Raw genomic sequence first — 15,921 nt, 5'->3', positions numbered from 1 at the left:
GGGTAATACAGTGTTTGATTATGTGAACTTTCTAGGGCATGGCTACATAAAGGAATAAATTTAAAAAGAGAAATCATTTTCCCTTCTAAATTCTATTAAGTAATAAATATATTCATAACAGCTAAGAGCTCACATTTAAGTCAGAGAATTAGTTTCAGTTTTTGGTTCTGCATTTGCTATGTGACCTTGGGCAAGTTACTTTAACCACTCTGAACTTTTGTTTCCTCATCTGTAAACTGAAGATAACAATAGTAATTTATTTTATGGCGTGTTATGAGGATTAAGTTTGATCATGTAGGGAGCTTCCCTGGTGGATCAGTGGTTAAGAATTCACCTGCGAATGCAGGGGACAAGGGTTCGATCCCTGGTTCAGGAAAATCCCAAAACCCACAGGGCAAACTAAGCCCACGCACAACTACTGAGCCCAGGTGCTCTAGATCTAATGTTCTGCAACGAGAAGCCACCGCAGAGAGAAGCAGGCGTACCCCACTCACTGCAACTAGAGGCAGCCCTTGCACAGCAATAGAGACCCGGCACAGCCAAAGATAGATAAATACATTTGATCATGTTGGTAAAACATTTAATACATTTCCTGGTAAACAGTAAAGCCTCGCACATTTTGTAAATGTCAGCTATGAGGATGGTGATGATGATAATGAAGTGAGAGGAGAAATGTTATCATCGCTCATACTGATGATAACAATATTAAAGATGAGGCAGCAACTTCTGGGTGGGGCCAACTGCTCAAAATTGCTCGTCTCTTTCAAAGGAAGGGGCAGTAATGTGACTCTTTGTGGTTACTGGTCACAAGGACAAAGCAATTGACATCCCCCTCTACCCTAAACTCTAAGTGACCTACATAGTTCTACATCCCACAAAGATCTGGCAGCAGTTTTACTTAAGAGATCCTTGCCTATGGGTCTAAGAAAACCTTGCCAAATGCCTTCCAGGGATAGAAGAGGAATATGAAATTAATTAAATATCCTACGGAACTTACACCATCAGCACTTCCTTGTTCTCAAGCCTTTCAACTTAGGCTAGGACTATACTACTGACTTTCCTGGGTTTCTACCTGGCTGACAGCAGATCATGGAACTTCTTAGTCTCCATAATCCTGTGAGCCAGTTCCCCAAATTAATCTTTTAATAAATGTAAAAAAAAAAAAAAAAAAAAACTAATGTCCTAAAAAAAAACCTTCTAAAAAAGTATCCTCCATTTCCAGGAAAAACATTAACACTATTGTCAAGTCCTTCAAACTCATATACCTCTTAAAAATTGTTCTTTGACTTGACATTTTTCAGTTTGAGATTGCCCCTGCCCTACTTTTCTTTTTTCTCCCATCATCTCATCTTTGGGACTATGGCAATAGCTTCCTAAATGGTTACCCACCAGTCTTATGTCCCTTTGTTCTATTTTCTACACTGCACTAGGATTATCTTTTTTAACTACAAACTCTCATAATTCTCTACGGCTTGAAGTTCAAAAGAGTTTCTCATCCATCACTGATAAGAAGTATCTGAAACTCCTTTGTAAATCGTACAGAGCTCATCGTGATCTGGTTCCCACACATATGTTTGGCCTCATTTCTGGACACCCTCCACCCACCACACTCCCCAAACTCTAGCCTCATCAAAATACTGGCAGTTCACTGCGAGGAACTACGTTGTAACACGTATTAATACAACACATCTACAGACTGCTTTTCAATCACACTATCGCCTGTGTATGCTGTTGCTATCTGTGACCATGGTAAATAGGAAGTGTTTATTTTTGTTAAACTGATCACTGCAAGGAAGAACAATCCATAACTAGCAAACCACTTCTGGTTGACACTTTTGTTGTGAATAATTATACTTCCGTTTTTAAGCATTTGGAGTCACCAGAAGAGAATATTGACCAGGTCTGACTTCTGATTCCATTCTTATATGGAATATAAGAATAAAATTTGAATATATTGGTAAAATTTAACACAAAGATTTCCAGTAATTTACTGTTATCAATGCCTTTAATTAAAGCAAACTTCTTAAGATAGCAAGTTCATAATGAAAGTGTAAGCAGTACTGTAACAAACGCATTAAATGTCCTTATTCTATGTTAGATTTTTAGTCTTGGTTTTATTAATTGTTGGGCTTTAAAACTACATGAAAATATTGACATTGAGATTTTTTTTTTAACAGTCATCAAGCCACTAAATATTGATGAAAGTGAAAGTGTTAGTCGCTCAGCTGTGTCTGACTCTTTGACCCCACAAACTGCAGCCTGCCAGGCTCCTCTGTCCATGGGATTTTCCTGGCAAGAATACTGGAGTGGGTTGCCATCCCCTTCTCCTGGGGATCTTCCCGACCCAGGGATAAAACCCAGGTCTCCTACACTGCAGGCAGATTCTTTACCATCTGAACCACCAGATAAATAAAGCCAAATATTGCTTCACACTTCAACAATTTTCTTTCTTTTTAATATTGACTAATTACCCTGTAGAACTATTACAGTTGACTAGTGGGTCAAAGCAACAAGACTAAAAGAAAAATAAAACAAAATTGGACTTCTTCATGTCTACAGCGGTCCACATATTATAATTATTGAACGACATCTAGACAGTGGCAGCATAAAGAACAGATAATAAACACTATAGGTGTGAAGACCATACACATTAGTATTATGCTCTACAGTCTGGCTAGCGGCTCAGGAATAAAACACAAGACCCCAGCAGGCACTAACAAAGGTCTGATTTTAATGTAAACTCATTCTCCTCTTAACTGACTCTTCAGGGATTCTGTTTCCTGATAAGCAGATCTAAACTATAAGACAATAATATCCCAAGGAAGTTCTGGCACTGAGCCCCAGAAATCCTTAAAGCAACAGACACGGTCTGAAAGAAGAAAACCAGACCACTCACTCGCTTCTCCCTTCCCTTCTCTGACTCTAGCGACCATGAAAATTCCTTGCCAAAGAGAAGCTATAAAATTCCTTCTGCGGCAAAATGTTTTTTAGAGATATCTGCTGCTGATTATGTCATTCCCTATCACCTGGAACATTTTGGAAGACTCCTCGGAAACGACCTCTGGACCAGACCAAGCTGTATATGGGTCAGTGAACCCTTTCTATTTATGGAGACTGAATAACTTGGAACCTCCAAAAGTGACTGACAGATTAAAAGTGTAAATTAACTCGCAATTGGGCAATAAGGTTGCATCATAGCCATTCAAAAAACCCAGAATGTGGGAAACTTTATGACAAAACGCTTTAACAAAATAAACTGTAATCAAAACTTAAAATGAAAATGAAAGGAAAGGGAACTTATCAATTAAAAACTACTTAAGAAATATATTAGCTGAATGCAATGGGTGCCATTTCTTGGATTCCAATTCAAACAAATCAACTGTTTAAGAAACAGAGACAAATGGAAGAAATTCTGAACATTGACTAGCTTCCTGATTATATATTAAGGAATGACTAGTGCTTTTTCTTAGGTGACAGTAATGGTACTGCTGTCATATGTAAATAAAATGCAATTCTTTTATTTTTCCTTCTAAGTCACTAGAACCAGAGAATCTTAAAAAGGGCAAAGGGAGGTGGAACACAAACCAACTCAGCTTTCTACGTCTTAAATTGAGTGTTGGATACATGGGACATTTGTTGTATTGTTCTTTATTCATTTTTTGCAAATCTCAAATATTATTAATTATTAGGAAATTATTATTTTTAGGAAAAGGTCAAAAAGCCAGAGAACGCAAGCTGGATGGGTAGTTTCAGAGCCTCTCCCTTTCTGAGGTGCAATTCGTTTCTGTCTGCAGAGTCAACACAGGATCTGGGAGGAAACTCCCCAGCCAGTCTCCGCTGCAGACTCCTCCCAGTCCCCCTACACCTCACTCCAATGAGTAGTGTGGTGAACATGAAAAAAGGACAATCATCACTAACCATGTGACTGTGTAGGTCATTCCTGGTCTTCAGGCAGCCACTTACCTGAGACCTGCTATGGCATGCTGGTTAAGACAGTGGGTGCTGGAGAAAAACAGGTGTTTGATTTCCTGTTCTACCACTTAACAGCATTAAAAACTTTAGGGCAAGTTTCCTAACCAACTTGTACCTGAGTTTCTCCAAATGCAAAATGAGGATTACAATAGCACTTTCCTTATACATTCAGAAAACGAAGATCATGGCATCTGGTCCCACCACTTCATGGGAAATAGATGGGGAAACAGTGGAAACAGTGTCAGACTTTATTTTTCTGGGCTCCAAAATCACTGCAGATGGTGACTGCAGCCATGAAATTAAAAGACGCTTACTCCTTGGAAGGAAAGTTATGACCAACCTAGATAGCATATTCAAAAGCAGAGACATTCCTTTGCCAACAAAGGTTCGTCTAGTCAAGGCTATGGTTTTTCCTGTAGTCATGTATGGATGTGAGACTTGGACTCTGAAGAAGGCTGAGCACCGAAGAATTGATGCTTTTGAACTGTGGTGTTGGAGAAGACTCTTGAGAGCCCCTTGGACTGCAAGGAGATCCAACCAGTCCATTCTGAAGGAGATCAGCCCTGGGATTTCTTTGGAAGGAATGATGCTAAAGCTGAAACTCCAGTACTCTGGCCACCTCATGCGAAGAGGTGACTCATTGGAAAAGACTCTGATGCTGGGAGGGATTGAGGGCAGGAGGAGAAGGGGATGACAGAGGATGAGATGGCTGGATGGCATCACTGACTGGATGGACGTGAGTGTGAGTGAACTCCGGGAGTTGGTGATGGACAGGGAGGCCTGGCGTGCTGCGATTCATGGGGTCGCAAAGAGTCGGACACGACTGAGCAACTGATCTGATCTGATCTTCATTATAAAATTGTTCTGAAGATTAAATAAAAATGCAGTTAGGACTATGACTGGCTAAAATATTAGCCACTGTTAGTACATTATTATTGTTGTTTTAAATTCCTTTCCCTTCATTTAAATTCAGACTCCTAGTATGGCACCCCACTCCAGTACTCTTGCTTGGAAAATCCCATGGACGGAGGAGCCTGGTAGGCTGCAGTCCATGGGGTCGCGAAGAGTCGTACACGACTGCGCGACTTCACTTCCACTTTTCACTTTCATGCATTGGAGAAGGAAATGGCAACCCACTCCAGTGTTCTTGCCTGGAGAATCCCAGGGACGGGGGAGCCTGGTGGGCTGCCGTCTATGGGGTCGCACAGAGTCGGACACGACTGAAGCGACTTAGCAGCAGCAGTGAACCCCAAGACATATTCATAATTATAATAATATACTTATTGCTATCCTCATTGCTATAGGAAAGAAAGAGAGATCTGATTGAAGTAGAAATAGGGACGTGGAATTAGAATATACATGGACAGTCTGGATCAGATTTGAGGGCCAGGTAATGTGTCAACCAGTAGAATAATAGTAGGTAAAAATAATGGTTAAGTGGTATTTTTCAGGACCTTGACTCAAACAATGCTCTATACAAGACAGATGGGTCTACAGCCTTGGCCTCCAGGACAGCATTATGGTGTCTTTGTGTCAAACCCCCCACTCCTTTTTTCTCTCTTAGCACCCTACAGAATGCTATTTAATATGATTGAGCCTTGCTTTATATTAAGTGACCAGGTATATGCAGCATGACTGTTCATCATAACAATCCTGAATCACATCCAGAAACAACAGAGATGCCAAAAGGTTTCTGCATGGCTGGGGAAGGGAGGAAGAATAAACTAGAAAGGGGGAGGGCATGGGGTGTGACACTGGGCATTCAGTGCCACTCGGCACATCCACTGCAACTTTTTTTGCTGATGGGGCAGATCATTTGTCCTAAGAGAATCAATCACCTCATGAAAACAACGCAGAGTGTGTGCTGGGCCCGGAACCTATGAGCCCACGTCAGCACGGACTATTCTCTCGGCAGCCCTACTCCCGCCATGTGCTTGTCAGCAACACAGACACACTTCACTTTCAAAAACCACAGAGTGGCTAAAACAGATATAGAGAAATTAACTCTGTGGCTGGGTTGATAGAAACACTTAAAAGGTCAAGCAGGAAACGAGGACTCTACTAGTTTATCGAACCCATGAGGCTAAGAAAATTGTCTTCCCTTACCTCTCCCTTAAGACTTTCCCTCGCTGTAACACACGCTGCCTCCTTACAGATTGACTCATTTTATGGGTTCCATCTGTTGAGGGCATGCTACGTACCAGGCAAGGCTCAAAGGTGCTTGGGATTTATCAGTGCACAAAACAGGTTCCTGTCCTTGAAGAACTTCCTCCTGGAGGGATGGGGAAGGCAGACAACAAGATCTGAGGAAGTGACAGGTATCTCAGCAAAATGAAAAAGAGCAGGGTGAAGGAATGAGGAGTGAGGAGGGGAGGGCATTGGATACTGAATCTATCAGCTGATAAGAATGTTAAAAATTCTGTCACTTCCAGCAATTTAGTACCATACTCCCTCACCTCACACTAGCAGAAGGTGATTAGGGAAACAAGACAATATTTTGGGCTTATTTCAGAGTCAAAAGAAAGTAAATTACAACTATTTCCTCCATACTTTTTATTTTCTGAAAGATAAATGCAAATGTGTTCTAAACAAGGAAGGTGCTAACTGAACTGAAGCAGAGTGACATCAAATAGATTCCTCCTCTCCTTCAAGCTAGTCTTCCGTCTGCTGGCAGATGGACTATGACTTCTCCATACTCTGGTAATGAGGCCGGGCTGTCTGTGCACTCAGACCCAGCCTGTTAGAAATGTCCAAGTCATCAGCAAGCTATAACCCTGCCTCTATAAACTAATCATATCTTTCTTACAGCTTTTTTTTTTTTTCCAGAATATCAATCAAAGCAAGACAAACAAGAGCTAATGGCCTAAACCTGAAAAAGGAGGGGTGATGCAAAATTATATAGCCCAACGTTAGGTGAATTCTCCTCCTCCAAAAAGTAAGCCCCCCATACCTACTCCCCAAAGAAGACCAGAGAGAGAAACAGTTTAACAGGGATTTATTCTAAAAGGCAGGATCAAAGATTTCCTTTTCTATTTGCAAATTTTCTACAATTAAGAGGCATAATTGTTATAATTAAGAAAAAACAGCTAGCTTAAAAAAAAAAAACAATCATGTACCAAAGAGATGGCCCTGAGAATCTACTGCCCAACACTCTAGCAGTTATGGCTGCTAAAGAGCTACTTGCTGAACCATCTCAATATTCTGTGAGATATACTTAGGTGAGATTTATACCCAGAGCAGAGACTGATCCACAGAGCAAGGAAACTATAATTTTACATATCTTATATTTACAATCATGCTGACGACTTCAGTTATGCTGAATATGGCGCTCTCATCCTTCACACCAGCTTTTTAAATTCTCACTCTTAAAGCAGGAGGAAAACGATGACATAACAGTGAAATAAGCTTATATTGGAATTGTGATATGTTTACCATAAATTTATATATGCAGTGTTCAGAAATACTGACTTTTATTAATCTTCTTATACTTGAAGCTAAAGCTCAGCTTAGATTTTGGTTTGCAGCCTCCTGACGCCATCTTATTTCTTTAGAGACAAATCCTGAAAAGTATTTGACAAGGCTTAATACCCATTTATGATGAAAATGCTCAGTAAACCAGGAGTACCTAAAGGAGAATACCTTAACCTAACAAAAGTGTGAGTCTCTCAGTCGTGTCCAACTCTTTGTGGCCCCATGGACTGCAGCCCGCCAGGCTCCTCTGTCCACGGAATTCTCCAGGCAAGAATACTGGAGTGGGTTGCCATTTCCTTCTCCAGGATAACCTGATGAAGGTACACCTAAAACCTAAAACAAACATTATATGAAATCGGGAAACTTTAGATTAATTCTCCTTAAGAGTGAGGACAAGACAAAGATGTTCACTAACATAGCAACATTTTTGACATAGTTCTGGAAGTTCTGGTCAAGGCTGTAAAGGAAAGATAAACAAGAAATACAAGGATGGGAAACAACAAAACTATCAGTATTTTCAAAGGACATAATTATGGGGAAAAGAAACAACAGAAAACAGCAGACTATTTGAATAAGACAGTGAAGCCGGGCTGCAAAATACAAGATTAACTTACAATAATCAATACCATTTCTCTTAAACTACCAATAGCCAACAGTAATAGAAATACACATGATTCACAATAGTAACAAAACTATTATTCAGTATTCAGAAATTAATTTAGCCAAGAATATCCTCTTAGACCTTTATGGAGAAAACTTGAAAGTTCTAATATGGGACTTAAAGATGAGCTGATGAAGTATTTAGGCGTAAAGGGTCATGATGTCTGCAACTAATAACTCAAATGGGTAAGAACAAATGGCAGAGAAATGTAGACAGGGAGTAATAAAGCAAATACAGCAATATGAATCTAGGTAAGGGATATACAGGAGCTCTTTGTACTAATCTTAGAATTCCTCTGTTAGTTTTAAATCATTTCCAAGTAAAACAAAAATTCTGGAAAAAAAGTGAGCTGAATAAATGAAGCGACACATGCCATACTTCTGAATGAAATAAGCTAATATCAGAAAGATGTTAAGCCTCTCTCAAATACTTTATAAATTCAAGGTAAGCCCAATAAAAATTTCTCAAAAAATTTGAGGAACTTGATAAACATACTGCAAATGTTATATGGAAAAATAATGACCCCAGAGTAGCTAAATAAATTTAAAAATAAAAGAGATGGGATACTTGCTGTGCCATTCATGAGGATGTATTGCCAAATCACTGTAATAAAATTAGAGCAACAAAAAACAGAGCAAGAACTGACAAACTAATGGAACAAAAAAGAGGCTTAGAGATAGACTAGTGTATCCACGGAAACCATACAGGAGAAAGAGGGTATCACAATGTAATAAAAGAAATGATGGGTTTTTTGGATATGTTACTGGAAAAAACTGGCTCATTAAATGGAGAATAATAGGGCTGGATCCCTATCTAACTCATGTGTAATGTGGACTCTAGACAAATTAAAGGAATAGCAATAACTTGGGGACTGGCAGGGCCTTCTTAAAACTCTAAAAGCATAAGATATAAGCCAAAGAATTTACTTATTTCATTAAAATTAAGAATTTTTATTAAAAAAAGAATTTTTATTGATAAAAAGACAACAAAGACAAAATTAACATATGAGAAAACATCTACAAAGTGATGATGAATAAACATCTATAAACTGTCTTCCACGAGTCAACAGCAACAACACAGTAACTTCAAGAGAAAATGGGCTAAGACAGGAATCAGTAATTTATAGATAAAACTATATGTATAAGAGATCTTTATAATCATTAGTAACCAAAGAATACAAATGAAAACGACAAGATACCACCTTGCCCCTATGAGATTACAAAAGGTGGAGACCGAGAGAAAGCTGAGTGGTGGTTGGGACATGATATAAGACCCCTCAAACACTTCTGGCAGGAGAGATTGGTACAGCTATTGTAGGCAGGCATCTGGCACAGTCTGATCAAACTCAGGACATGAAAGCCCATGACCCAGTGATTCCCTTCTAAGTGTATACCCCACACTTCTATTACACAGTTTTAGAAGTGGACAGGTATGAAGATGCTCACTGCAGCAATATTTGTGGTGGTAGGACGTAGGGACAACCTGAGGATGTATTACACAGAGAGGAGACAAGCAAAATGGTGGTTCACACATGCACAGAGCATGGGACATAATACAGCATTCATCTCTTTGTTCAGTCTTTGTTAGTTTAATAATGTTCTCTATAATCAGTTTGAAAAGCACTTTTTTTTCATTTCTTTTATGTAATTTCAAGATAATCCAAGCCCGACTACAGTGTTGTGGCTTGTTTTGGAGGTCAGAGTCTAAAAGGCGTCTCAATGGGTTGAAACCGGGTGTCAGTGGGAATGTGTTCCCTCCAGAGGCCTCTTGTCATTCCAGCTCCCTCAGTTTGAGCTATTTGTTGACTGAAGTGACTTAGCAGCAGCAGCCCCCTTCCATATCCAAAGCCAGGAATAGCCATCGAGTCCTTCTCAGGGCATCTTCCCTCCGCTTCCAAACTCATTCTATGAGGCCACCATCACCCTAATACCAAAACCTGACAAAGATCCCACAAAAAAAGAAAACTACAGGCCAATATCACTGATGAACATAGATGCAAAAATCCTTAACAAAATTCTAGCAATCAGAATCCAACAACACATTAAAAAGATCATACACCATGACCAAGTGGGCTTTATCCCAGGGATGCAAGGATTCTTCAATATCCGCAAATCAATCAATGTAATACACCACATTAACAAATTGAAAAACAAAAACCATATGATTATCTCAATAGATGCAGAGAAAGCCTTTGACAAAATTCAACATCCATTTATGATAAAAACTCTCCAGAAAGCAGGAATAGAAGGAACATACCTCAACATAATAAAAGCTATATATGACAAACCCACAGCAAACATTATCCTCAATGGTGAAAAATTGAAAGCATTTCCTCTAAAGTCAGGAACAAGACAAGGGTGCCCACTTTCACCATTACTATTCAACATAGTTTTGGAAGTTTTGGCCACAGCAATCAGAGCAGAAAAAGAAATAAAAGGAATCCAAATTGGAAAAGAAGAGGTAAAACTCTATTTGCAGATGACATGATCCTCTACATAGAAAACCCTAAAGACTCCACCAGAAAATTACTAGAACTAATCAATGATTATAGTAAAGTTGCAGGATATAAAATCAACACACAGAAATCCCTTGCATTCCTATACACTAATAATGAGAAAACAGAAAGAGAAATTAAGGAAACAATTCCATTCACCATTGCAATGAAAAGAATAAAATACTTAGGAATATATCTACCTAAAGAAACTAAAGACCTATATATAGAAAACTATAAAACACTGGTGAAAGAAATCAAAGAGGACACTAATAGATGGAGAAATACACCATGTTCATGGATTGGAAGAATCAATATAGTGAAAATGAGTATACTACCCAAAGCAATTTATAGATTCAATGCAATCCCTATCAAGCTACCAACAGTATTCTTCACAGAGCTAGAACAAATAATTTCACAATTTGTATGGAAATACAAAAACCTCGAATAGCCAAAGCGATCTTGAGAAAGAAAAAATGGAACTGGAGGAATCAACCTACCTGACTTCAGGCTCTACTACAAAGCCACAGTTATCAAGACAGTATGGTACTGGCACAAAGACAGAAATATAGATCAATGGAACAAAATAGAAAGCCCAGAGATAAATCCACGCACATATGGACACCTTATCTTTGACAAAGGAGGCAAGAATATACAATGGATTAAAGACAATCTTTTAACAAGTGGTGCTGGGAAATCTGGTCAACCACTTGTAAAAGAATGAAACTAGAACACTTTCTAACACCATATACAAAAATAAACTCAAAATGGATTAAAGATCTCAACGTAAGACCAGAAACTATAAAACTCCTAGAGGAGAACATAGGCAGAACACTCTCTGACATACATCACAGCAGGATCCTCTATGACCCACCTCCCAGAATATTGGAAATAAAAGCAAAAATAAACAAATGGGACCTAATTAAACTTAAAAGCTTCTGCACATCAAAGGAAACTATTAGCAAGGTGAAAAGACAGCCTTCAGAATGGGAGAAAATAATAGCAAATGAAGCAACCGACAAACAACTAATCTCAAAAATATACAAGCAACTCCTACAGCTCAACTCTAGAAAACTAAATGACCCAATCAAAAAATGGGCCAAAGATCTAAATAGACATTTCTCCAAAGAAGACATACAGATGGCTAACAAACACATGAAAAGATGCTCAACATCACTCATTATCAGAGAAATGCAAATCAAAACCACTATGAGATACCATTTCACACCAGTCAGAATGGCTGCGATCCAAAAGTCTACAAATAATAAATGCTGGAGAGGGTGTGGAGAAAAGGGAACCCTCTTACACTGTTGGTGGGAATGCAAACTAGTACAGCCACTATGGAGAACAATGTGGAGATTCCTTAAAAAACTGGAAATAGAACTGCCTTATGATCCAGCAATCCCACTGCTGGGCATACACACTGAGGAAACCAGAAGGGAAAGAGACACGTGTACCCCAATGTTCATCGCGGCACTGTTTATAATAGCCAGGACATGGAAACAACCTAGATGTCCATCAGCAGATGAATGGATAAGAAAGCTGTGGTACATATACACAATGGAGTATTATTCAGCCATTAAAAAGAATACATTTGAATCAGTTCTAATGAGGTGGATGAAACTGGAGCCTTATACAGAGTGAAGTAAGCCAGAAGGACAAACACCAATACAGTATACTAACGCATATATATGGAATTTAGAAAGATGGTAACGATAACCCTGTATACTGAGACAGCAAAAGAGACACTGATGTATAGAACAGGCTTATGGACTCTGTGGGAGAGGGAGAGGGTGGGAAGATTTGGGAGAATGGCATTGAAACATGTGAAATGTCATGTATGAAATGAGATGCCAGTCCAGGTTCAATGCACGATGCTGGATGCTTGGGGCTGGTGCACTGGGACGACCCAGAGGGATGGTATGGGGGGAGGAGGAGGGAGGAAGGTTCAGGATGGGGAACACATGTATAATTTTTTAAAATTAAAATTGAATTAAAAAAAAATAAAATAAAAAATTTTAAAAAAAGGAAAAAAAATACAGCATTCAGAAGCAAAGAATTAGATGTACATGTAGAAACACAGGAGGACCTTAAAAACAGTACTCGGGGTGGGTGGGAAAGCATAATGAAATGCATCATCACCAACTAAAATCCAGGGAGGAAGAGAAGGGAAAAAAAAAAAAAAAAAAGACATCTTTTAGGCTCCTTGCATGTTAAAAAAGAAGAATTCAAATGACCTGTGATGAAAACAAAATTAGAATTGTTTCCTTCCCCTAAGTTTCCAACTTTCCTAACAACAAAAGCAACTCTGGTTGCCAGCTTTGTTGATGAGTAACAGCTTTTCATCCTTTTTCAAGCAGGAAGGGAAAAATTCAGGGATCAGCAGAGGACTAAAGGGATCAGGGCAGAATGGTCACGAAACAGTGTTTTTGTTCTCATGACCTCACAACCTAACTGAAAAGAGCCGATTACCTCTTGATTAGGAGTGAGATTAGGAGTGATTCAGCTAAAGGCACATTGGTGCCATCAACTTTTCACGTCCTCTGAAACAACTTACTTTCAGAACCTTTTCATATATATAATCCTCTAGCCCACAGAGATTCCACACTTCTTAGAATCTAAAAATTCTAGAGCTAGAGAGCGCCTGGTTATCCTAAGATGAGCAAACGAAAGCCAGGGGACTGCAGTTCAGGGTCACGAAACTGGTATGAATGGGAAGCCCTCACCGACTGTGCCCTTGTCCCTTTCCGTCTCTCTGTCACTCAGCCAGAGTGATCCTGTTAAAACATAAGTCATCAGAAGCTTCTCTGTCCAAAAGGCTCAACGGGCTCCCCCCTCACTCAGAGTAAAGGCCAAAATACTTTACAAAACCGCCTACACTGCTATGCACACCCTGTGCCCAACCCCAACTCCTACCACCTCTTATCTGCTGCACTTTCCCCTCACCCACATGGGGACTGCTTGGCCACCATGACCTCGCTGTCCCTCACACATGCCAAACATGCTTCTGCATTGGGGTCTGGAACTTACTCATCCCTCTGCCTTCTGCTCACTCCCTCACTCCTCTCAAGACCTAGATTCAAAGCGATCTCAGTAGAGGCCTTCTTAGACCACTCTGCACTTTATGAGTGCACGCCTCTTCTCCTTTCCCACTTACACCTCTTTCTGTTTCTTCACAACACTTAGAATTATGTGACCATGATCCAGTCACATATTTATTTCCTGTCTGCCCCCATGCTACCAGAATATCTACTGCATGAGGGCAGGGCCTTTTCTGTTTTGTTCACAGCTATAACCCCAGCACCAAGAACAGATCTGGTACTCCATGAATATTTGTTGAGCCTTGATTTGTTTATCAATTCTTTCATCACAAGGTTGATCTGTGATATGATTTTATGGCTGCTTCTTCATACCTTTCTGCCTTTCCAGGTGAGAGACTGATATCTTATAATTAGCTCCTGGCCAACAAGACTAAGTTATCCAATCTTGAAGGTTAGTTTATTCAGATTTCCTAAGCAAGGCATAAGAAGAAACTATTTAATATTAACTGAATTTGTGTTTAAGGGTTGCCATTTCCTCCTCCAGGGGATCTTCCCAACCAAGGGATGGAACCCACCTCCTCTGCCCTAGCAGGCAGTCTTTATCACTGAGCCATCTGGGAAGCCCGCTGTGGGGTAGGTAATACATTAACTAACTTCAGAAATGACAGACTAATAAACCTAGAAAATAATAAAAGCCTTATATCTGGTAGTGGGTATGCAAACCTCCATTTGCATTCTAGTTTAATTGCTTTTGTCACTTAAAAAAGTTCACCAAATTTAAAAAGTATCTGTAATCTGAACAATCACTGAAGTGTCTGAAATATGAGAAATCACCTTTCGCTTATTTCAGCCCAACCCTGATAAACTGAGTGGGAGAAATGAGAAGAGTAACAAATTTGAAGATTCACCATGTATCCTGTTCAAACTGTTTCCTTCTGAGGCAGTGAAATAAGTCTACTGGCTCTGGAGGCTTCCTAGATTGCAGTCTCCCAGTTTAGGGAGGATAAAAATCTATACACAGTCCCCTTAACCCTTTTTCAGAACCAGAGCTTCATGGACTCTTGCACTATGTTCTAAAAATGAATATTCACTCTTGAGTTTTTAGGAGACCTAAATGATCATTCAAGAATTACAATTTATCATGTACTTTAAGAGGAGAAAAAGTGATGTAGGTTCAATCAGTGCTTGAAAGAGGCCCTGAACTGCCTCTTTCATGTGGATCAAAGAGGAATGTGAAGGGGTCTCTGCACATAAGAGGGACACTAAGAAGAAACGAGCCAGGAAAGAAACAAGAGGTGCGAAAGGCTCTACTTTGGAGCTACAAGACAAAATAACATGTACATATTTGGACAGATTGTCTACGAAGATTATCACATCTCGGCTGGAAATTCACACAGTATGAACACTGTATTGAAGACACCTTATCACATTTCCGAGGCAGAATGTTCTTGGCTTATTGCAAAAGTTATCTGTGCACTGCAGAGATCCCATCCCCAGGCCAGATTTTAGCAACTCTCCACCATACACAAAGCATTCATTACAGTCTCTAAATTTAGTGAATTTAACACAGAAGTAATTTGAAAAATCTCTTTTCACTTACATTAACTCAACAATGATGAAGTGACTGGAAGCGTTGAGAATAACACTGAATTTGAAGATTTGCTATGCATGATGCAGAGTTTTTTTAAAAAACATGTTTTCTAAAAGCCGTTATTGTCACAATGAGTCACATATTTTCAAATTAACACCTAAAATCAGGGAACTTTAGAGATCCTTTAATTCAATAATTTAGAGAAAAACAGGTGCTGAGGTTTAAACTAATTTGCTCATCAATTTGAATCAATTCTATGCGGTGAGTAATAAACGCAGCAACAGTCTAAGAAACAACACCTGTATGCTGGCACATACTTCACTCTTCAATATAAAACAAGGAATTAACCGAGCCTGTAACTTCAGCTATACAAACACCTGTAGCTAACCTATGTGTGCTAAGTCGCTTCAGAAATGTCTGACTCTCTGCGACCCCATGGACTGTAACCCTCCAAGCTCCTCTGTTCATGGGATTCTCCAGGCAAGAATACTGACGTGGGTTGCCATGCCTTCCCCCAGGGATCTCCCTGACCTAGGGATCCAACCTGTGTCTCCTGTATAGGCAGGTAGGTTCTTGACCACTAGCGCCACTTGGGAAGCCCAGCTAATCTATGCTCAAACACTAAATATTAATGCTACCCCTGGCTTGCCATATTCCACAGCACCAGTGATAGTGAAAAGAAAGCTCACGTTAC

General features: G+C 39.6%; 1 protein-coding gene across 2 annotated transcripts in view; it reads right to left on the bottom strand.

Moving 5' to 3' along the window:
* DNMBP (dynamin binding protein) overlaps positions 1–15,921 on the bottom strand; it is a 120,349-nt gene that overhangs the window by 103,474 nt on the left and 954 nt on the right. Inside the window, exon 2 of one of the 2 annotated variants that reach the window (XM_070364002.1) lies at positions 6,174–6,244. The exons of the other annotated variant lie outside the window; for it this stretch is intronic. The gene's annotated coding sequence lies outside the window, so the exon portion shown is untranslated. The remainder of the gene's footprint in view (positions 1–6,173; positions 6,245–15,921) is intronic. 2 annotated transcript variants of the gene reach the window in all.

The sequence above is a fragment of the Bos mutus genome, chromosome 26, assembly GCF_027580195.1.
Source record: "Bos mutus isolate GX-2022 chromosome 26, NWIPB_WYAK_1.1, whole genome shotgun sequence".
Lineage (NCBI taxonomy): Eukaryota > Metazoa > Chordata > Mammalia > Artiodactyla > Bovidae > Bos > Bos mutus.
The sequence above is the reverse complement of the archived record's forward strand: the minus strand, read 5'-3'. Positions and strand labels throughout refer to the sequence as shown.